The 25,937-nt window shown below is 34.4% G+C and overlaps 1 protein-coding gene across 1 annotated transcript in view; it reads left to right on the top strand.

Annotated features, from left to right (window-relative positions):
- LOC143083960 (uncharacterized) overlaps window positions 1–25,937 on the top strand; it is a 292,090-nt gene that overhangs the window by 47,701 nt on the left and 218,452 nt on the right. The gene's annotated exons all lie outside the window — the stretch shown is intronic.

Here is a 25,937-nt window from a genome sequence, read left to right as displayed (position 1 = left end):
TTAGTATAAGTAAATAGAAATCTATGAAATTTAAACACAAGGTTTATTACCACAAAGGGAAGGTTGAGATTGATTTTGGGAGTTTTGGTCCCAACAGTTAAGGAATTAGGGGCCAAAAAGGGCCCAAATAAGCATTTTTCTTGGTTTTCGCACAATAACTTTAGTATAAGTAAATAGAAATCTTTGAAATTTTAACACAAGGTTTATGACCACAAAAGAAGGGTTTGGATTGATTTAGGAATTAGGGTCCAAAATTAAACTTTTTTGATATCATCAAAAATTGAATTATTGGGGTTCTTTGATATGCCAAATCTAACCGTGTATTTAGATTCTTAATTTTTATTCCCGTTTTCAAATTGGTCTACATTAAGGTCCAAAGGGTCCAAAATTAAACTTAGTTTGATTTTAACAAAAATTGAATTCTTGGGGTTCTTTGATATGCTGAATCTAAACATGTACTTAGATTTTTGATTATGGGCCCAGTTTTCAAGTTGGTCCAAATCGGGGTCCAAAATTAAACTTTGTTTGATTTCAACAAAAAATAACTATATGGGGTTTTTCAATATGCTGAATCTAACCATGTATTTAGATTTTTATTATTTGGGCCCGGTTATCAAATTAGTCCACATTGAGGTCTAAAGGGTCCAAAACTGAACATTATTTGATTTCATCAAAAATTTAATTCTTGGGGTTCTTTGATATGCTGAATCTAACCATGTATTTAGATTTTGGATATTGGACCATAATAGGTAAATGTCCAATTTAAAATTTTTAAGTTTTTAAGATTAAGTTCTTATACCCCATTCATCCTGTGTCAGAAACCTATGTTGTGTCAACTATTTAATCACAATCCAAATTCAGAGCTGTATCAAGCTTGCATGTTGTGTCCATACTTGCCCCAACTGTTCAGGGTTCGACCTCTGCGGTCGTATAAAGCTGCGCCCTGCGGAGCACCTGGTTTAACTTAGTTTGTATTTACAGCTAACATTTATATTTAGTATAAGATTTTTTCAAAGTTGAAACCGTCATTGAAATTTACATAAGTTGGACATAAGCTTCTTTGTATGATCAAGAGACAGTTTTCAGAGCCATATAATGAACATATTTGTTTATAAACCCCCCGTTGCATTAAGATTTACCCTTATCCCTCTACTTCCATTCGTACATAGGTACGTCCCCAAATTGGTTTCTGTTCACTAACTCAAGTTTGACTCACCCAAAAGTTAAGAAAAAGGTAAAATAAAAAAAATCTGAACTCTGAGGAAAATTCAAAATGGAAAGTCCCTAATCAAATGGCAAAATGAGTCATCTTCTGTAGCTTTATGTGTGTACAGTATATTTAAACTGATTGCCTTTTAATATCTTTATTCCCTTTTTATTACCAATAAACATCAGTTGTCTGAAGATAAAAATAATCTTGAAGTATGACGTGTCATACAAATAATGAGCAGGAATGGTGTATATATCTTATTTGTTATTAACTGCAGTAATGTTGTAGATTGTGTCCCCACATCTATCTACCAATTTGAATCATATTATTGATAACATAGTGTTCCAATGTAGCTGTCGTCACTTATTTTCCACTACTGTTGTAGATCAAGTCAATCATTGCATATATCTAACAAATTGTGTCGCATTAATGATAACATAGTGTTTCACAGTATTATTTTGTACACTTATTTTGCTACTGTTATAAATCGTGTCATTTTTGTCTAGCCTGCGACTTTTGTCGCAAAAAGCTCGACATAGGGATAATGATCCGGTGGCGGCTACAACGGTGGTGTCGGCGTTAGCTCACTTATTAAAAGCTTTGTATTTTACGAAGTTTCCGTCAGTCACATGTCCAATGTCCTTGACCTCATTTTCATGGTTCAGTGACTACTTGAAAAAAATGTTCAGATTTTTTGTAATGTTAACTTCTTTCTTATTATAAGTAACAGGATAACTATATTTGGTATGTGCATATCTTGCAAGGTCCTCATGCCGGTCAGACAGATTTCACTTGACCTCGACCTCATTTCATTGATCATTGAACAAGGTTAAGTTTTGGTGGTCAAGTCCATATCTAAGATACTATAAGCAATATGTCTAGTATATTCGGTGTATGGAAGGACAGTAAGGTGTACATGACCAACTGGCAGGTGTCATCTGACCTTGACCTCATTTTCATGGTTCAGTGGTGATAGTTAAGTTTTTGTGTTTTGGTCTGTTTTTCTTATACTGTATGCAATAGGTCTAGTATATTCGGTGTCTGGAAGGACTGTCAGGTATACATGTCCAACTGGCAGGTGTCTTCTGACCTTGACTTCATTTTCATGGTTCAGTGGTCAAATTTAAGTTTTGTGTTTTGGTCTTTTTTTCTAATACTATATACAATAGGTCAACTATATTTGGTGTATGGAAATGTTTATGATCTATATGTCAGTCGCGCATGTTTAATTGACCTTGACCTCATTTTCACGGTTCATTGCTCTGTGTTAAGTTTTTGTGTTTTGGTCTGTTTTTCTTAAACTATAAGCAATAGGTAAGCTATTGTTGTTGTATGGAAAAATTGTTAGCCGTACATGTCTGCCTGGCATGGTTCATCTGACATTTTCATGGTTCATTGGTCAATGTTTAGTTTTCTTGGTTAATGTTAAGTTTATGTGACAGTTGTAATATAGCTTTATATTTAGGACTATCAACATAATATCAATGATTAGTAAAAAAAGTCGAGACATTTCAGCGTGTGCACTCTTGTTGCATACGTTCTGAGACTACTAAACTATAACATACTATCTGTTATAGTAGTATCAGGTACGTTTTACAATTTTTACTGTGTAAATAAAACTATGCTGAATTGTTTCTGTTTTGTTTGTACACTTATTTTGCTCTATATTGATGTTGATTGTGTCATTGTTACAATGTGTGTCTTGTAAATAAAAGCATTTTGTTCCACTCAAACATGACTGATGGTTTTTTTTATATATTTTACATTTTGGTAAATAACACAACTCAATAGATATAGGGCGACGATAACAAGTTGCAATCAAAATTTATAATTTGAAGAAAACCAGATTATACAAAAACGAAAAAGAAAGAAAAACACCCCCAAAAAATGCAACCGTCTTAACAACGTACACCTGGGAACAGTATATCTAACATAATATATATGTTCCTGCGTACACTAAGCAAAATTGGTAAGAAAAGGGCAACACCATCACTAAAAAAATGGATATGGTCGCAGGTGCTCAGGAAGAATAAGTAGTTCCTGCTTCGCTATTGTCAATGAGTATAAAATGGAAATGATCACAGGTGCTCAGGAAGGGAAAGTAGTTCCTGCTTCACTAGTGTCAATTAGTTTAAAACATGAATAATCTCTGATGTTCAGGATGGGAAAGTAGTTCCTGCTCAACTATTGTCAATGAGTATAAAACGGGAATGATCACAGATGCTTTGGAAGGATAAGTAGTTCCTGCTTTACTATTGTCAATAAGTATGCAAAAGGAATTATCACAGTTGCTCAGTACGGGATGAGTAGCTCCTGCTCCACTTTTGTTAGTGAATGTAAAGCAGGAATGATTAAAGGTGATCAAGAAGGGAAAGTAGTTCTTCCTCCATCACTGTCAATGAGTTTAAAACGGTAATAAGTACTGGTGCTCAAGAGGGGTAAGTAATTCTTGCTCCATTATTGTCAATGAGTATATAACGGGAATGCTCGCAGGTGCTCAGGATGGGAAAGTAGTTCTTCCTCCACCATTGTCAATGAGTTTAAAACGGTAATGAGTACAGGTGCTCAGGATGGGAAAGTAGTTCTTGCTCCATTATTGTCAATGAGTTTAAAACGGTAATGAGTACAGGTGCTCAGGATGGGAAAGTAGTTCTTGTTCCATTATTGCCAATGAGTATAAAGCAGAGAGGGTCTCACTAATTAGCGACAACAAGCGTCAAGAAGCGACAACAAGCGTCAACAAGCGACAAGAAGCGACAACAAAAATTATTTTAGCGACAACAAGCGACAAGAAGACTATTTAGCGACAAGAAAACATTTTTTTTTTATTAGATATAAAGAAATTTGTATTTAATGTTTTTTTTTAAATATACGAGCAGATATGTCTAATTAAAATGTTTTATTTAATATAGGTAGACGAAGAAATGAAACATTTGTGAGAAAGAAAGAGATTGTGAAGTTTATATTAGTATGTTGGTAGAAGAAGAAATTTAACATTTGTGAAAAAGAAAGAGATTGAGCTTCTTTTTTTTTATTTTTAAATATGAAGAATATGTATAAGATAATGTATGTATCTGTTTTCATCAAAGTCAAAGTATGAATAAACGAATGGAGATATATATGGAGCGGGCATAATGGAATATAATATTTTGATTCATTTGCTTAATACTATGCTCTAAGTGTACTCTTGTTATGTCAATTCGATGCTTGCTTTATTTGTAGAACTCTCAGCCACGCTTTGCCATCTTTATTATTTAAGCGTGTTTCCAGACCCCACGACGAGGACGTGGTTCTACCTTCGGGTCCATATACAGAGCACGTACTTTTGCGAGAATAATACTGAAATGTTGACAATTTACTTTATACTAAACATAAAAGTTGAATGGCTTCAGTCAGCTTGGTAGAGTAAAGGAAATGCACACGCTATAAAATTGAAACAAAAACAAAAAAAAGGTCAACTTTCCTTTGAAGGATTTATTGAAACAAAAACATGAAATATTATTTCCTTTCTAACAGTATAATTCATTGTTCTTGATAGGAACAACATTAGATGTGGCTTCACCCTAAGGTAATAACAGTACACACAGTGGAACATCAAATGAGATTAACGAGTCGCGTGTCCCCTGTTTTATTGCTACAATAACATCCAATTAACACCTTCAACTTTGTACACGCGTCAGACTATACAATTACACGCGCCAGAATATACAATCATTGTAAATAGTGAACACCTGTTGAAAACTCAAGATTGTCATTAATTTCCTTTCATCTTCAATCAATATGCATAAACATGATAAATATCGTTTAATGAGGCAATAAATAAATAAAAAGATGAAAACATTCACATTTCAATTTTCTTTTCCTCCTGTTTGGTTTCAGTTCTTTGTATTTCACAATTTGTGTCAATATTTTCAGGACAATGATGCACAATTAATTCATTTTGCGAGCTTAATACATATTGCACGAAAAGAGTTTAAAAAACAAATTATAAGATAAATAATATGTTCTAAAACACAAGGAAAAGTAATCTCATAATACAATAATTAAACGTAATACTGGCTGTTATTCATAATAGATGATAAAATATTATGTAAATAATGTTTCATTTTTTTCTATCAATTTTAACTTTCTTGTCGCTAAAATTATTTTCTTTTGCATGTTCTTAAATAGTTTAAACGCTAAATAGTTTCTTGTCGCTTGTTGTCGCTAAAATAATTCTTGTTGTCGCTTCTTGTCGCTTGTTGACGCTTGTTGTCGCTAAAATTCTTGTTGTCGCTAATTAGTGAGACCGAGCAGAGATGATGACGGGTGCTTAGTAAGGGTAAGTAGTATTTGCTCCATTATTGTCAAAGAGTATAAAACAGGAATGATCGCAGATGCTCAGGAAGGGTAAGTATTTCCTGCTTCACTATTGTCAATAAATATACCAACGGGAATGATCACAGGTGTTTAGGAAGGGTAAGTAGTTCTTGTTCCACGATTGTCAATGAGTCTAAAACGGGAATGATCGCAGGTGGTCTGGACGGGGTAAATAGTTCCTGCTTCACTATTTTCAATGAATATCAAACGGGAATGATCGTAGGTGCTCTGGACGGGGTAAGTAGTTCTGTTCCACTTTTGTCAGTGCATATAAAACGGGAATGATCACATGTGTTCAGAAAGGATACGTAGTTCTTGTTTTTCTACTATTCTCAATGAATATAAAAGGGGAATGATCACAAGTGCTTAAGACGGGGTAGTAGTTCCTGGTCCACTATTATCAATGCGTATGCAATCGGAATGGTCATCATGAGATGCTCAGGACGGGGTAAGTAGTTCCTGCTCCACTATTGTCCATTGGTATAAAATGGGAATGATCACAGGTGTTCATGAACGTTAAGTTATTCCTACTCTTCTTTTGTTAATGAGTATAAAAACGGGAATGGTTACAGGTGCTCTGAACGGGGTAAGTAGTTCTTGCTCCTCTATTGTCAGTGCATATAAAACGGGAATGATCACAGGTGCTCTGAACGGGGTAAGTAGTTCTTGCTCCTCTATTGTCAGTGCATATAAAACGGGAATGATCACAGGTGCTCTGGACGGGGTAAGTAGTTCTTGTTCCACTTTTGTCAGTGCATATAAAACGGGAATGATCACAGGTGTTCAGAAAGGATACATAGTTCTTGTTCCACTATTGTCAGTGCATATAAAACGGGAATGATCACAGGTGTTCAGAAGGGGTAAGTAGTTTTTGTTCCACTATTGTCAATAAAAATAAAACGGGAATGATCGCAGGTGGTATGGATGGGGTAAGTAGTTCTTGTTTCACTTTTGTCAGTGAATATAAAATGGGAATGATCGTAGGTGTTCAGAAAGGTTAAGTAGTTCTTGCTACAATATTGTCTTATGGATATAAAACGGGAGTGGTCACAAGTGCTTAAGAAGGGGTAGCAGTTCCTTGTCCACTGCTATCAATTCGTATGCAATCGGAATGGTCATAGATGCTCGGGACGGGGTAAGTAGTTCCTGCTCCACTATTGTCCATTGGTATAAAATGGGAATGATCACAGGTGCTCATAAACGGTAAGTGATTCCTACTCTTCTTTTGTCAATGAGTATACAAACGGGAATGGTTACAGTTGCTCAGGAAGGATAAGCAGTTTCTGCTCCACTATCGTCAGTTAGTATAAAATGTGAATGAACGGTAAGTAGTTCTTCCTCCGCTATTGTCAATGAGTATAAAAAACGGGAATGGTTACAGGTGCTCAGGAAGGGTAAGCAGTTCCTTGTCCACAATTGTCAATGAGTATAACACACTCATTAAGAACTAGAATTTAGAGCAAATTATTAAATTTTCCAAAATTATTGTAGAACTTTGGAACTTGGAAATACTTAATACAAAAGTATGCAACAGTCACCTTATTTAATAATATCTTGATAATATCAACCGAGGAAGGGGACCAAATGAAGTTTCTTGCCATTCGGAAGAAAAAAGATACTTTTAAGTCAAATACAAAATGAAAACACCATTAAAAAATAAACAACAGAACACAATGCAAAAAATAAATTAAAGATTGAGCAACACGAACTGTCTTCTCTAACCACACTGAACAAAACCGAACATTTCCTCGATCCTTCTTAAAAATAATAAAATTCCGAATAGAATTTCTAATAAGAGACCGTTCAATATTTATCAGGCATAAAATTCACATACTAGACACATTCAGTGAAAACCATAGTAGGACAAACACTTTTTCCTCGATTTCAGGCATAGAGTCTCCACTGTTTTCCTTTGGTGGCCATAGGACATGAAGATTAATTTAAACTATTGCTAAAAAAAAATAAAAAAATTATTAACTAAATATCAAAACAAAAAAATTGTATAATCAATAAATGAGTTTAATAAAAAAAAATATTAGACTTATGTGTATTTGTTATATTTAAAAGTATACTTCGTTTATTGAAATATATCATATTAAAAATATATGCTTCTAATCATTTTTTTTCTCAGTATGCATGTGCTTTATAATAGGTAACACACTGAAAGGATATTTACTATATCAATTGTTTGATTGGCATATTTCATTAAGTATGACATATCGGCTCTTTATTTTTTTAACGTTAATCATCATCTTTAATATATTATTTATTATACAGACAAAATAAAAATGGACATTACACCACATCTTCCTATATCTATTAAAAAGCAAGTAAGTATCGTCATATTGAAGAAATCTCTTCCAAGGTTAATTTGATTTTTCTAGTTTTCAAGAAATAAATTTCAATCTTTTTAAAGCAAGGGCAGACATGTTTTTGACTATGATGAGTCATAACTGAAAACGTTGCTTTTTTAACCTTTTAATTAAATCAAACAATTTGACAGAAATAAAACAAACTACCAAATAACCTTGAGATACCTGTAGAGTTTTATGAAAATCCAAGTTGATTTAGAAAAGTTATACAAATTTTTAAAGGTGACTAGCTGGATTTAGCCTAAACTGAAAATTTTAACTTCTTTTACCTATTAATTAATCCATAAAACCAAAATACCAAAGAACATGACACTTTGTAAGATTAATATATAGTTAGGATTGCTGTAGATTTGTATAAAAATCCAAGTTGATTTGGAAAAGTTATATACATTTGTAAATTAAAGGTGACTATCTGAATTTAGTCTGACCTGAAAATTCTAGCTTTTTTTGCCTATTTGATATTAAATCCTTAAATTTGACAGCAATGAACCAAATAACAAAATAACCTGGCATTTTGTAAGATCTATATAAGATTAAGATAGCTGTAAAGATTTATGAAAATCCAAGTTGCATGATTTAGAACAGTTATACACATTTTTAAAGTTGACTATCTGCATTAAGCTTAAACTGAAAATTCCAGCTTTGCTTAACTACTAATTGGATCCATTAACTACCAAAGAACATGGCATTCTGTAAGATCAAACTATAGTTTAGATAGCTGTAGAGTTTTATGTAAATCCAAGTTGATTTGAAAAAAAAATAGAGAATTTTTTAAAGGTGACACTCTGATTTAGTCTGAACTGCAAATTCTAGCTTTTTTACCTATTATTCAAATCCTTTAATTTGACAGTAATGAACCGAACTACCAAAAACACTAGAAATGTTGCAGGAAGAATATATAATTGAGATAGATGGGTTGATTCAGACCAGTCGAGACTAAATTAAAAGGTCAAGACAGGTTGAGTCTGGTCAAGACTGAGTCCTGATTGGTCGAGCAATTCATTTATACCATATGAAGATCAAAATCATCAAGTACTCAATCAGACTTATTAAGTAAAGTTGCGACCAAGTTTTTGTACAGTAAAGATAAAGTCAAGTCGTGTCAAATCTGTGCTCGACCAGTTGAAATATGATCTTTTTAGACTCTGAACAGTTTATAAATTATTAGGACACATACTTTAATTATGTATGCAAGTCATATGACATTAAGTTTTAACAGATTTAGTCAGTATAGGACATTCACTTTTTGGTCGTAACTTGAATTTGCTTTAGTCCCACATGCCTGATAATATTGCATGGCTTTTAAAGATAGAGCATAACAGGGTCTACTATCTTGTTGTTTTTTTCCAAAATAAACAACGTCAGTAAAGACTATAGTAGGAGCAGGGCAGCACTTGTTGGAATTTGGAATAAGATGCACTACAATTTTAAAATTAAATTGTGTCCCTTACCATGCTAACATACATGTACACAACACTTTATACAATTTTTAGAAAAAAAATAACTTCATTTGAAAGTAATTTCTCTACTCGGGCTTCTTCAGACCCGAACAATGTTCTCCTGTCAAAAGTATTGGTAGTCCTATTTCAAATGTATACGTGCGTCTGGTGTAGCAAACTATATGCCTGTTACATTCGACAAGTTTTAACGTTGTTTGAATAAAAAAATGAAGGACTTCTCTTACTCAATGTTACTTAAAATAGAAAACAACAGGTAAAATAACTTCATGCGTCTGGTTTTACCTTCAGCAGGAACGCTCAAAGCCAAATATTTGAAAGCCGAGAATGTATAAGAATCCTAACGTTTAAGAGCTTTATGACAAAAAAATCAAATCCTAAACAATGTCCAAACTCTTCTTAGGTCAACTTTTAATATGTACTCAATTAATAGCTTTTGTTAAAAGTTTCCTTCTTAAAAAAATTTGTGTAGATACTTAGAATTTGCCGAAACATATCAAAATTATTTGGTCCCATGTTTGAACATATATCAACATGGTTACAATCTAAGTTTGTGATCATTGATATGGTCATAATCATAAATTTACTGTTTATAAAACTTAAAATTTTTCGTTATATTAAGGATGTTCTACCAAGGAATATATCACCTTAGCTGTTTTTGACAATATCTTTCAGAATTTGTTGTCCTCAATACTCTTCACATTCGTACTTTATTTAGCCTTTTAACCTTTTTTTATTTGAGCGTCACCAATGGGTTCTTTTGTAGACGAAACGCGTGTCTGGCGTACACAGTTTGAATTCAATGTATCTATGATGATTTAATTCATAAAACATACTATTTTTTTATCAGATTAAAGAGATTTTATAAAATGGCTTAGTAGTGATCATGTTTTTTTAATAGATTGGTTTATACTAACACCCTGTCATTCTTCTTTTGTATATTCATTTGAGAAGTACAAAAATGTATGTATGTTACAGTAAATAGGTGAAATTGGGAAATTACACGTAATTACTAAAATTAGGAATTACATGTTATTCCTGATGCACTTAATTAATACAAGTAATTCCTGAAACTGTCCAGTTATTACCAGTAATTACTAATTTTTAAATGAATTTTTACACCTATTTACTAACTGTTTAAACAATGTTGTAAAATGGTAATCTGATCAAAAGTTAGGGCAATACTGATATCAATGAGTTATGAGTAAGTTATTAAAAGTGACCAACCTAAAATATACCTTCTAGTTAAACTCTCTCAAACAAATTTTTAGAAAATGGCGATGAGAATGAAAATATATTTACAGGAGAGTTGTTCACATTGTACAAAGAAACATGTGATGGAGTCTTAATGTAAAAGGAGAAGCTGAACAATATCGTCAGCAGATTTCAAAATGGTGTTTGAAAATGAAACACAAAAAAGAAGAGAGATGACTACAGTCTTCTGTCGTATTTTTCAAATAATTCAACTCTTACAAGCTTTTTTCACAGTCCTGTCTAAAGAGTACAGTTATGAGGAAGGTTGATAAGTGCATGTGCACAACTTGATATGCCGACCGTAAGCCCCTTCCAGGTCCCTTTCCTGGACCCGTTTGGAAATGGTCGACGAGAAACAAAGATGAGTCAACAGACTTACTTACTTACTTACTTAGTCCTTGCTATGCCTTATGGCACTTAGGGCAAGGACAAGTTTCCTCCACTCTTCTCGGTTGTTCGCTTTTCTTTCCACTGTGCCCCAGGTAGATCCTCTTTCCTTTAGCTCATTTTCTATTGTGCGTCTCCATGTTGTTTTAGGTCGGCCTCTTTTTCTTTTCCCTTCTGGTGTCCATCTAAGTGCCTCCTTGGTCATGTCATCAGATGGTTTGCGTATAACATGACCAAGCCACCTCCATCTTTTTTGTATCAGCAAAGTCTCCATGTCCTTGGTGCTGGTCATCTCATGTAGGTCTTTGTTGGAGATTTTGTTAGGCCAGAATATTTTCATTATCTTACTCAGACATGTGTTATGGAAGCTGGAGAGTCTGTTGATATCTTTCTCAGTCATTCTCCAGCACTCTGAGCCATATATGAGTACAGAAAGTACACAGCTGTTATATAGTCTGAGCTTGGTCTTCTTTGAAAAGGTTGTTGTTTTCCAGATGTTGCCTAATCTAATGAATGCGAGGCTAGCTTTTCCTATTCTGATCTTAATATCTCTTTCAGCACCACCTTATGTTGTTATACAACTGCCTAGATAATTAAATTAATCTACTGCTTCCAGCTGTTTCCCTTCTATAAATATGACAGGATGTCTCTCTGTATTGAGGTACATTAACTTTGTCTTTTTGGCATTGATCTTAAGTCCAATCATTTTAGCTGTTTCTTCTAGTTTTTTTGTCTTCTCCTGCATATGGTCTTCGGTATGGGATAACAGTGCTAAATCATCAGCATAGTCTGTGTCCTCAGCGTGGTACGAAGTGTCCATCTCAGTCCGGTGTTACTTTCTGGTAGGGTTCTCATTACCCAATCCATAGCAATTATGAACAGCACAGATGACATAACACATCCTTGTCTTACTCCTGATTTTACATGGAAACTAGTGTCAGCTTCAGAGTTTATGGTACATGAGAAATTTGTATTGAACTGCTTGATGAGTGGCACTATCTTACTTGGTATTCCATAGTTTCTCAGAATTTCCCAAAGACTTTCCCGGTGTAAGCTGTCAAACGCTTTTTCAAAGTCCACAAAATTTACTAGTAGTTTTCTCTGCCACTCATGATAATGTTCTAAGATGTTAAGTAGGACATATATGTGGTCTATGCAGCCTCTATCTTTTCTAAAACCAGCTTGTTCGTGTCTTAGTTTCTTACCCACAGCCTCTGTAATTCTTGATATTAAAATTATGCAGAAGACCTTACTTGGAATGGATAGTAAGGTGATTCCTCTCCAGTTGTTGCAGTTAGTTAAGTCTCCTGATGTTGGTATTGTTATGGTGTTGCCTTCAGACCAACTGTTAGGAATAACAGCTTGTTTCCATATTTTCTGGAATACTGGATGTAAAGTATCCGCTGCTAGCACTGGATCTATCTTAAAAAGTTCTGCATTTAGTTGGTCTATGCCAGGTGCCTTTTTGTTTTTCAAGCTTTTAATGGCTTTCTGTATTTCTTGTTTTGAAGGTGGATCTGTGTCTATTTCAAGGTCTAAGGGTGCCTTACGAATACTTGCTAGATTATCTGGATCTTTTCGAATAAGAACCTCTTGAAAATGTTCCTTCCATCTCATATATTGATCTCGTTCTGCTGTTAGCATATTGTTGTTTTTGTCTTTAATTGGCATATTAATCTTAGCTTTTTTACCACTAAGCTGTTTTGTTACTTGATAAATCAGTCCCATTCTCTGATTTGAAGCTGCACTTTCTGCTTCTCTTGCTAGGTCTTCCATAAAATCTCTCTTGTTCTTTCTTGTTGCTGTTTTACCTTCTTGTTGCATTCTGTATACTTTGTTCTTAGCTTTTTCTTAAATCTCTCAGAATGTGTTTGACAAATTTTGTTGTTCACTTCTTTTCTTTCATCTATCAATTTCCAAGTTTCAGGTGTTATCCATTCTTTGTGTACTTCATCCTCTGCTTCATTTGTTGTAGCATAGCATTGAATGGTGGTTACTTTTCCCTGCCTTGCTTGGAAGCGAGCTCTGATTATTCTTTCGTTTACAGGGGCATACTCTATCATGGCCTTTGTTACGTTTCTGCTCATTATAATTGCTACTCCTTGATGTTTTTCGTCGTTTCTACCCGAATACACAATTGTTTCACCTGTACTTGTAATTCTTTTACCACATCCAGTCCATCTACATTCACTAATACCTAACAGGTGGAGTTTGTATGCTCTCATTTCTCTGATAACTTGCGCTTATTTTCCTGTTTCGTACATTGTCCTTACATTCCAGCATCCAATTTTTAGTTTTGTTCTCGTGCTCAAAATATTTTTCATGTTGTCAGCTTCCGTTAGGCTTTCACTGACATCATTTATACTTGCAGATGTCTGCTGGTACTGTGCTCTTAATACGAGATGAGTTAAGTTTTTTCTTGTCCTTGTTTCCGTAACTGCATTTTTTTATGAGACGAGATAGTTGGTCGAGTGCTCAACCCCCAACCTGGAGGGCCAGTGGGTTTCCTATTAAGGTTCCAGTACTCTAGATCAGTTGCCAACCAAGGCTTACGAGTCATGATCTGTCCGGTTTTGTTCGAGTTGTCTCTCTTAGATAGGTTGCCTATCTAGCCAACTATTTACCCATAGCTTGAGCAAGGTTGATGAGTGCAAGGGCATGTCCACACATCGATGGGCCTACACACTGAATCTCTAGGGCCCTTGCTGCTCCGAGATCCCCAAGCAGTTCAGCCTGACTACGATAGATGTCAGTTACCAGTGTTACCAACGGGGAGGATACTGTTGGAGTCTTGGTAATGTAGAGGCTGTATACTGGCAGGAAAGACTTACACACTCGGCTCTCTTTTCACATAAAATATGCTAGCCAGCGGCGATAAGACCCATATAAATAGATCTACCGCACTAGACACATAACATTACCCTGTGGAAGGTACACCACCAACACCTGAGTCAACATATGTCTGATGTAAAAGCCTCATTACTTGAAACCTTGATACCACAAGCTCAAAGTTACCCCGTAGAAGATCACACTCCGTATGAGGTGCATTGCTTACAATCTGAACCTGAATGCAACAAATGTTCTGCACATTTTTAGACGGGTTCAACATTTTATCAATAAATACAGGTCTGTTGCTACATGTACATCTGTTCAGAATGCATGAGTCAACAGAAATGTAATGCAAGTGCCTAAAACTTGGTGACATCATTTAGCATGTTTGATTGAGATAATTTGTGAGTTAAACTATGTCGTTGCATGTTGTAAACGATTTTGAACTAGTTCAAAAACTCACAAAATAACCATTTTTCAGTTTCAGTACGCAAACTGTAAATGAAAAGTATATAGTTTGGAAGGACCTTTGATACCTTAACCTTAAAGAAAGACCTACAAACCCTTCCCCTTTACTTTATCATTTGGTTTATAAGAATATGTCTAAAAATTTGAAACAAAATTATCAGTTTAGTAAATAGCTGTAAATTAAAGTGACAACAAAAAATCCGTGATTACAGGTAATCACTGAAACAAAATTGATTAGTAAATACAGGTATTTACTGATTGTTCAGTAATTATGTGTAATTCCTAAATTTACCTTATTACTGTAACATATATACAAGTAAAATGAAAGTCTACATTTTGCTGGTGTCTTCTAGTTAACAAAATACCAACATAAATTGCTTGGAATTTATATGACTTGGCTTACATTTTGCTATAAGTTAACTATTTTATAAACGATTTACGAATTGTCTTTGGTGACAACTATTGACTGTTTGGGACATTTCCCCGTTTGGACCAATTATTTACGTCTTCAATCATACATAAAGTGTTTTTTTTTTACAAAAGCGATTAAATCATTAATAAGATATAAAACACATATTGACCCTAGGTGTACCGTTCATGTCACACGTGCTCTATGTACCTGATTAATATCTGGCATTATTCGCTGGGACCGTTTTTAAAAATGTAGGACATGAATGTTTCCTGGTTGTAAGATTATTGGATTAGTATGAAATAATGTTGATTTTGATATATCATATTATTGTGACATTACGATTCTTTCACTTACAAAAATGGCCTCTTTACGTAGAGGAACAACTGTATCACTAGCCAATCTACACTGAAGTTGTGAGTTCGAATCCCAAACGTACAAGGTGCTCTTGACTCTAATCTTAATTGACTACCGAAGGTCGTTGATTCTCTCTGGGCACTCCGACTTCTTCCACTAATATAAACTTACCGCAACGAATAGCACAATAGTGGCGTTTAACACCAATTAATCATACAATCAATCACTTATAAAAGCTTTATATTACTTGTCCAGACTTTTCTGCTTTAAATGATCTTAGAGCATATATAAAATGAAACATTTATCAATACTAAAAGGGATTTACCGAAAATTTATATTTTTGTTGTCGTTCGACCAACAGGTATATGATCAGGGGCCACAGTCATATAGTCCCTACATAGTGTGGACAGTGTAAGCCAAATATGTAGCCTTTTAGGATGTTACGACCTTTAAGCATAAGTGGTATGCTAAATTTCTATCCGACATTTGTTCATATTTTGGTGTTGATGTTTCTTGATTTATTAATCAGTGGAGAGGCCAAAACCTCGAGAAAAGTAGACTCAGTAACAAATTGTACAACATGTGTTATATTTTTGTCCTGCTCTAACGGGCTGTTTGAAGCACGTGCAATTTGAAGACGTATTAATCAGTGGAGAGGCCAAAACCTCGAGAAAAGTAGACTCAGTAACAAATTGTACAAAATGTGTTGTATTTTTTGTCCTGATCTAACGGCACGTGCAATTTGAGGAGAGCTCCATGTACATAGATACTGAAACCCTTCATAAAACTTTCACTTAATCCACGGTGGGTATGGTTGTCCTGCGAGAGAATGTTCTGTGCTGGTGATTCGGTCCTGACGGGTGCTGGTGATCAATGAAAAAATGTAAACAAAGACGAAAATGATGATTTTTGACGTTTTCACTCATAAAAAATGGAAGAAAACAGTTGAGATTTTTCAATTTTGTTTCTTATGGGTTCATATGTAAACCATTAAAAAGTTGACCCTCTAAACTGTTTCAGTAAACGTAACACAAAAATGCTCATTTTCAGAAAATCTAGAACTGAAAAAATAAAACAAAAATGGTCATAGAGTCCGATTTCTATACCGCAACCCACACGACAAAACTATTTTGTGAAAAAACATTGCAATTTATTAAAAATTAGCATTTTCTCAATTTATTCATGTCCTGATACTGTGCTGGTGGGTCCTGTCATTGTGCTGGTGGGTCCTGATACGGTGCTGGTGATTTTGGATAAAAAGTTGGTCATATTTGAAACAAATGTTACAAAATCAATAAAATTGGGCAGATAATTGTTGTCAATAGGATCTATGACTCCTATTTTAGCTCTTGTGCATCCATTTGGCTGTTTAATATGTGTTTTCAAATGATCGTAACTTGTATTACATAAATAAAATAAAAGGGCAACATCTTTCGTCCAATATCACATAACAATATATAGTATCTAAAATAAGAATAGTTTTATTAAGATATTAAATGCCCCTTACATTGATGCTTCAACAATGATCAAAGCCCATGCCACATAGACATGTTTGTTAGCGCTCCGCATACCCCTCCCCACTTCCACCCAATCAACCCTCCTCATTTCCTCCTTCATTGTTACAGTGGTGTACCAACACAACAATTTATCACATAAAATAATAACACAAAGACACACATTATTGAACAACGAATGATCGCCTGTACTGAAAGCTAGTTCAAAGCCGCATTTTCAACCAATAGATAAACCATAATCTCATATACAAAAATCCCAATCGTGTCGATTAAAAAAGTCTCAAAACTTAAGTTCACATTTTAATGTTTGATGAAGCATTTATTTCAGATGACATGGACTCCTCACCCTGGTGACCCTGCTGCCTTTCATAACTTTATCCGTATACATATATTAATAGATAAACAAAAGGCTGCAACTGGTATTTTTGTATTTAAAATGATTCGTTGTAACGAGAATATTTGTGGTGAATGGAAACTGTGAGGGTCAAAATCTTAAATTGCTTATAAATGTTGCTGGACCCAGTTTCGTTATCTGATCTGAATTTTCTGAAATGTGCAAGGTAGATAGACATTGGCCTTTTGATTTTTTTTACTCGGTAAGTTTTGCCCTAATGGCTTGAACTTTTGCAATATTAAAGCCGATTTCAATGAGTGTGTAGACAAAGGGAATATCTTTGGTTATCTTGTTTGCTGAACAGAAAAGTCATTGTTAGGTTATGTAAACTACCCTACTTTAAGAGTAGACTTGTCCGACAAATGACACATCTTTCTGTCTGTAGGACCAGGCTACTTCGAAAGGAGGGTAGTATACCTTACCTAACAATGACTTCACGGTTTAGCTAACAAGCAAGCTAACCAAAGATATTACCTTTGCCTGCATACTCAATGGAATCGGCTGTAACTAAAAACTCGAATACATTTTAACAGACAGTGGTCATGTTTGTTGATGAATATTGTTTTTCCTAGATTCACTCTTGAAAAATCATTTGGTAACATTTGGTCAAGTAATTTCAGAAAAGATCCTTTTGTAATTGCGAACGCCAAGACAATACATGAACCTCACACGACCCCTCGACACAGGTGAGGTTTTATACTCAATTGATAGTATGAAGCTACGAGATATTTTAATTTTTGAAATTGACATATTCTAGTCTGCCCTTTCATAAAATAATGAATTTTTTTTTAGTGTTCTATCGAACTTTCGAAAAAAAAACCTGATAACCGTTCAGACAAAAACATTATGTTGAAAAAATCTTACAGATACAGCAAGTGATTATTAATAGCTATAAGGTACATTTTTCTTTTAAAATACAACTTTTAAATCTTACGGGAAACTATTCCAAGCTTAAAACTTTAACTATAACCTCGCTCTCACTTATCCCCCATCCCCCCCCCCCCCAAAAAAAAAAAAACCCAAACAAACAAACCTGCAATACTATTGTCATTCTTATAGTCAGCACTAAATTGTTCACAAACAAATGTGTGTTATGCTGCTAAAGACATATGATTCAAACGCTCAGAAAGTCCTTTGTTCTATATTTTTGCTCTCCATTTGTATGCAAAACCTTCTACATTTTTATTTTATGGGTTATTGTTGAAGGTCGTACGATGACGTATGGTTGTTAACACATATACTTCCTTTGGTTTCTTATGGAAATTTGTCCATTGACAACAAACATACCACATCATCTACTTTATATAAGTATTGTATAAATTACAACGTATTTTGGTGATCTTGCAAAATGATTGTAATCCCGAAAATCGTAGACATATTTTCTTATCTTAAAGTGGGGCAAGAAGGGTTCCATTAACAGGCCAATAAATAAGATTACAGTTAATTTAAAAAAAATAAAAAAAATAGGGGTATTTTTTCTCTCATAATAACAGTAAACAGATTCACAACAATGTCAATTTCAAGAAAGCAGACAACAGTTAATTAGTCAATAACAGTACAGCATCAATGATCTTGAATATATGCCACTTTTAACTGCAATATAATAATGTTGTAATATACTTTGCATGGTACTTATGACGCATCAGAGAAAAATTAAGCAACAAAACAGTCGTTTTATTGCCGTTCTGATACAATGTAAACAAACCCACCAGCACAGAATCAGGACCCACCAGCACCTGACAGGACCAAATCACCAGCACAGAACGTTCTCTCGCAGGACAACCATACCCACCGTGTAATCTGTATAAAAGTATTTAACAATGATTGATTTACCTAAGTCATGTCATACACACCACTTCAACAGAATTGACCATGTGACCTGAAATTTCTTCTAGAAGACTTAATTTGGAGTTTTGTTTTATTGTTCAACAGTTTTGTTTGTTCTGAGATAGTTCAGTAGCTCAAAATACGATCTGAGGAATGACAGAAAAAGTAGCTAGATTATTTTTTACGTTAACTGTATTTAAAATTGGGCGTTTGACACTTACACTATTGGAAAGGGGCACTTGACGCTAACATTATTAGAAAAAAGAAAAACAAAATGGCTGGCAGCCACCCCATTAAAAAAACATAAGCAATAAGAAAGTCAAGAATACAAAAAAACAAAGCACAATAAAGCAATGGCGGGATGCATAAATACCACGCCACGCCAAAAGGATATTACCAGAAATTGACTAAACAGTAAAGTTGAAAGATATACAAAGACAAATAAAAAGAACACTATAACACGTTATTAAGATGATATTAAGCAACACCCGTACTTAGAATATGTACATCAATACCATCATGTACTATTTGTGAGGTTGATGTACCAGAGGGACATTTAAACTAATATGTTAGTCGATAAAAAAAACCTGACAACGCCTTGCAAGAAATCTTGCTACCAGGGGATATAGAGCGTTGTTTTTTAATCAAATTTATGGCTTTCATCTTGCATCGAGGAGTTTGGTATGGTGCATCTGGCCGTTCCAAGATTGACATAGCTGTAGTTACTGCCTCTGGAGATGGCATTATTAATGGCGATGTGTGTGGTGGTGTACGGAGTAACTCGGGATCATCTAGATCAAATCCCTCGTCAAAGGCAATCCGACATTGTTTCCTCTGTGGTTGGTTGGGTGGAGATAATATTGGCGATGGCATGTCTACCTGGGGTTGAATGGACTGATAACAATGTCCGTCTTAATGACGATCCCGTTAGGTTCACCTTGGTATTTGGTAGGTGTTATCTCTCTGATTCCCTCTAGCGATGTTATGGCTTCTGTCTGGTGGTTCTGGTCTACGCTGGCGGTGGGTGGTATTACTTCAGCGGAGGTACAGCAGAGCTTTTGGCCTGCACCCACTGGTCGAAACACTTGGCGTCCCTTCTCCTGGTGAATGGTGGTTTGCTCTTTTTCAGGACTTTTGGGTTTACTGGAGGATGCCTCTGTTTCCTTAGCCTTGTTCCATGTTACCTGAACTGTCACCTGGTCAGTACTTACCGAAAATTCCCATGCAGGTTCGGTTCTTTTCCAGACACGTTCATGGCAGCCAATAAAGCGTTGAATTCATCTGAGAATTCCATTATGATTTGTCCAAGAAGTGTGTCGTGTTGTGAGCTGTAATCAGTTAAGTAAACTAGTAATCTAGTAGAACAAATGCAAAGAAGAGCTGCACGATAAATACTTGCAATAGATTTCACAACACGAGCAGTGTATCTGAAATGGTTCAAAAGCTAAACTAGCAAACCCCACAAGAACACAGGCTAAAAACCAGACTTCAAATGTTCCACAAATTTATAAAAAATAAAAATGCAATACCATCACAGGATGTTCTCATAAAAAGCCAGTCCAAAACAAGATCTACCCATTAACAAACATACAGGCAACTCCAAAGCAACAAAGACAGTTTTAAAATCTCATTCTTCAGCCAAACCTCTAAAGACAACTTTAAGGATGCACTCAATCATGAAGTAATCCTTTCAACATGTGCTCACTTAAATCAAATGTGACTATTGTTTTTATCTTAATAAGAAAAAAAATATGATAGATGTGATATGAGTGCCAATGAAACAACTCTCCATCCATGTCACAATTTATAAAAGTAAATCATTATGGGTCAATGTACGGTCTTTAAGGTAAGGTGTTTAAAATTGACTATAAAAAGGGCAGTTGCTCCTTAAGGGGTCAACTGACCATTTTAATCATGTTGACTAAATTTATAGACTTATTTGTAGATTTTACTTTGCTGAACATTATTATCTATAATACTGTCATCGGACACTTTTTTATAAACTGGATACCCAAATGATGATTGTGGCCAAGTTTGGTTTAATTTGGCGCAGAAGTTTTAGAGCCTCAGAGGAAAAGATTTTTGTAAAAGTTAACGACGTCGGACGACGGACGCCTAGTGACGAGAAAAGCTCACTTGGCGCTTGGGGCCAGGTAAGCTTAAAAAAAGGGTACACGACAACTTGAACTCAACCAACTCGTACCCTATTTTTGCCGACTCGTACCCGTAATTTTATTATTTTATATTATTTATATGGCAGTGGCTATTTGACCGGCACCGGCAAAATAGCAAATTTGCTATTTAGCCGACACTGAATAATACTGTTCATTGATGTGATTAGTAGAGAATAAAAAAGCTTAGTAATAATTTAAAATAATTTTATCACAATATCAAGCATTAATAAAATACAGTACAATCATAAATAAATTATTAATAACCTTATAATATTAATTTAAAGCAAGAAAACACAATTGTAAATACATTATTAAAAATATTTTTTCTAAAATATTTATAAAAAAGTTGATTTTCAAATCTGTGTTAAATCTATGGTTTAAATATCCTGCCAGTGATAACACTATTGTTATGCAAAACTACATCATAAAACAGACATGACAGACAATATCAATAGCTAACTTATGAATTTCAATTGGACGCATGATTTAATATTGGCAATTGTTATACAACCAATTATTTGCCTTTGGAAGTTGTTTTAGTCTAGCTCCAGAAAAATGTTGCCAATCCAAACAGGAACCACACATTACACTGGCTTCCTTTGAGTCTACATTATGTGGCCAAAATGATGTGTACTCAAAGCTAGGAGTAAGTCATATGGCGAGGGGTCTTGGGGCCGCTCAATGTCACCAGAAGCTCTGGTGTGAATAGTGAAAAATCCTGCATTCTTGCAATTTCCTGGGACTTACCATGACCTCACAAAAATCATATTTTCAGCAGTTAAAAATCAACTTTTGAAACTAAATATATGATAAATAAATTGGAGGAAAAAAATAATTTCTCTATGCTTTAGTCTTTTTTCAACTTTTAATTCTCAAATATACTTATAAAATCAAGGACCATTTCTTTTACTTTCTTATACTGAAATAAAATTTGTCAGATGATTTTTTTGTTTTTCACGGTTTATGTCACAGGCAATTGTTTCTGTCAATATGGGGTTTACTATCCATACCAGTTAAAAAAAAACACTGGTATGGATAGTAAACCCCACATTGACAGAAACAATTGCCTGTGGTTTATGTTCAAAAGACTAGCCAGATAATCGCTTGATTATAATTGTATTTCTCAAGTCTTCTCATGGCACTGAAAGACCATTCTGTCATTGCATTGGCAACACATCACAATGCTGGTGCCGTCAATAAAAAGAGTATACTAGTTCTGGAATGTAGTATAGCTACAAAGTGACAATATCATATTTGTATTTTACTTTTTAATATATCTTATTACTTCACTTCTATTCTTTCTTTATTTTTGTCAATTTTTTTATGTGTACGCAACATAGTTTCTTATTTTTTCTAGATAAGAAGTTTAAGTGTTTATATGAGCAACAGTAACAAAAGTTTTTAAAAAGAAAATTTGATATTTAATTATTATATTATTCTTAAATTTTAATTCCAGTGAAATAGAATTTAATCAGAGCCGGCTAAATAGCAAATTTGCTATTTTGCCGGTGCCGGTCAAATAGCCACTGCCTATTTATATACATAGTAGTTGTAACTTTTTTCATTTATCATAAAATAGCAGTATATGAATAAAAACTTTCCTATATCAAAGCTGATCAAATGCTAATCATTAATCATTAGATCTTAGAATTTTTATTATGTGAAATATTGTGTGAACGACAATTTATTTGATATGCATATTAAAATGATTATGAGCACAAAATATACTTATGATAATAATTGACCAATGTCGACCTTATTTTCGCAATCCCATAGATTGCGCCTTTATATAGTCTACAACACTAGACAAAATATCTGTATTGGGATCTAGAATAGTTTTAAGTTAAGAGTTTCAGTGAAGCTGGTTAAAATTAGGATAATGGGTTTTAATTGCATTTATAAGGGAATGTCTTATATTTATGGAAGCATCAATGACAGGACGATTGCCCGGATAGTGACAGGACGGTTGACCGGACGACATATAGATAGTCATAACTTTTTTGTTATCCGATTGATTTGTTTAATATTTGTAAACCTGAAAGATATTAAACTATATTTTATGAAAATAAAAAAAAGAGGGAAAATAATTATTTTTGTCCAAGAAACTCAGGAATCTGTGAGATTTATAAATATATTATACGAAAATATAAACTTGATTGCAAAAAAACGTGTTTTTCTCAAAAAAAAGTTGAGCGGACGGTATTCACCCTCGCCGATATACGCTATATATATATTGAAATGGTCGACAAGTGTTAATATCTCTTTTGTTTTACAATATTTGTCCAAGAAACTCAGGAATCTGTGAGATTTATAAATATATTATACGAAAATATAAACTTGATTGCAAAAAAACGTGTTTTTCTCAAAAAAAAGTTGACCGGACGGTATTCACCCTCGCCGATATACGCTATATATATATTGAAATGGTCGACGACAAGTGTTAATATCTCTTTTGTTTTACAATATTTCACCATGAAACTCAGGAAACTGTGAGATTGAATAATATATTACACGAAAATATAAACTTTAAAGTATAAAAGAAAAGAAATCTGCAAAAAAAGTTGACCGGACGGTATTCACTTTCGACGATGTACGAGTTGATTATATTAAACTGAGCGACAAATAAAATGTAAATATTTTTTTTTGTAAACAATAAAACTCAGATTTTTGCGAGATAAATAAATATATGATATGAAAATATAAACTTTATGATAAAAAAAATGTTTTTCTTCAAAAAAAAGTTGACCGGACGGAACTAACATTCGCCGATATATGCCTTATTAATATTAAATTGATTGACACAAGTGTTAATATTATTTTTTTACCATATCTGTCCCTGAAATTTATGAACATTGGAGATGAATAAATATATTTTACGAAAAATTAAACTATAAAAACTAAAAAAAAAAAAAAATGACTGGACGGATTTTACATTCAATTGATATATGCCTTAAATATATTGAACTGATCGACACAAGACTTAATATCTCTTCTTTGGTTATAATATTTTTAATAGCAATTTTTTATGAAAAAATAACCTTTATAGCAAGGATTTGTATAGTTAGAAATCCTTCTTTATAGTTAATAGTTTATATTACTATTGAATAAATGAAATTGTTTCAATTTGTTCAAATGGTAAAAATTGGCGGCAACAAATTGTAAACCGACCCCTTCCGTCTGCCAGAATAATTCTGCCCCCTGCTCACCAACGGGGAGGTGGAAGTGGGAATTTCGAGCAGGATATACCTTTTATTTCAAAATTACATCGTTATTACAAAAAAACAAATGATACATAGATACACTGGTCATTCACTGATTGCAATGAAGTTACCCAGTGGGATTTGCCAGTATGGTGGATTTGTACAGTTGGACATCCCTTTTGTGAAAAGCTACCAAACTTTTCTGACCAAGACTTGGTAGCTTCGTCAAAAACAGATGAAAGTCCTGTTGGCTGAAATCCAGATATGTTCGGAAATTGTCGTGAAATAGTTGTGCAAAAAAAAGAGGGACGAAAGATACCAAAGGGACAGTCAAACTCATAAATCTAAAACAAACTGACAACGCCATGGCTAAAAATAAAAAAGACAAACAGAAAAACAATAGTACACACGACACAACATAGAAAACTAAAGAATAAACAACACGAACCCCACCAAAAACTAGGGGTGATCTCAGGTGCTCCGGAAGGGTAAGCAGATCCTGCTCCACATGTGGCACCCGTCGTGTTGCTTAAGTGATTACAAATCCGGTAAATAGTCTAATTCGGTAGGTCATATTCATGAAAGGGAAGGGGATTGTAGTTACGACGTAAGGAACATATCCGATATCATTTGTGAAACGGTTATTCCATAACGGTCAACCAACTCGTGATGGCGTCCGTAAAATTTACGAAGGGATGATTTCAACTTCAACAGACATTGATAATCTCTGAGCATAACCATTCATTATTTTCTATAGTTTGCTTATGGTCTGAATTGAGACCATTAATCCATGCAATCGGTATAGGCTTTAGTTTTACTTTCTTTATTGGAGGTGGACTATCAGTTACAAGTATCTGATGATCTTGACTATCACCATTATCAGCAAACCTCAATCTCTTAGTAGATTTTGGTGTTGACATAGTCTTCTGTTTTGATGGAGTATTTAACTTGGCTGGTGTTTTCAGCTTGGCTGGTGTCTTTACTGGAGGTGGACTACCAGTAACAAGTATCTGATGATCTTGACTATCACCATGATCAGCAAACCTCAATCTCTTAGTAGATTTTGGTGTTGACAAAGCCTTCTGTTTTGATGGTGTATTTAACCTGGCTGGTGTTTTCAGCTTGGGTGTTCTTGGAGACTGAGGTGCCAGAGGAGGCTCAATTAATTGAGCTTCCTCAGAATCTGGAGCTGGTAGTATCTCTATATCACCATCATTCGGTCTTGGGTTTTTTTTTCTACCAGACTTTTATCATTTCTCTTTAAGTTTCTCTTCGAAAGCGCTTTAAGGTTGACTACAGGTTTTGTTTCATCTGTATCCCCAATGTATAGTTTTGCAGCCAGGATGTGGTAGCATTGTGAACTTGCTGGACACTGGCAAGTTTCTTTAGGAAGGAGGGTTACAGCATAAACCTTTCCTTGCATGCCTCTGACCATAAATGCCTTGTGTTGTTCAATAAACGACACTTGACCATTATCAACAGTTAACTTGGCCAGGGATTTTAGGGACAAGTTTTTATCTGAAGTTTTAATGGACATGGAGGAGCTTTCTGTCCCCTCTGAACTATCAGATACTAATGGTAATATATTTGTCCCCTCTATTTGGGAAGGCGCTGTGACATTTTCTTCAGCAATGGGACTAGACATGGTTGGGTTTTCTGTCCCATCTGACGTCTCAGATACTAATGGTAATATTTGCACCCTCTATTTTGGAAGTCTCGAACATTA

The sequence above is a fragment of the Mytilus galloprovincialis genome, chromosome 7, assembly GCF_965363235.1.
Source record: "Mytilus galloprovincialis chromosome 7, xbMytGall1.hap1.1, whole genome shotgun sequence".
In the NCBI taxonomy this organism is placed as follows: Eukaryota; Metazoa; Mollusca; class Bivalvia; order Mytilida; family Mytilidae; genus Mytilus; species Mytilus galloprovincialis.
Note: the sequence above shows the minus strand (reverse complement) of the source record. Positions and strands in the feature narration are given on the sequence as shown.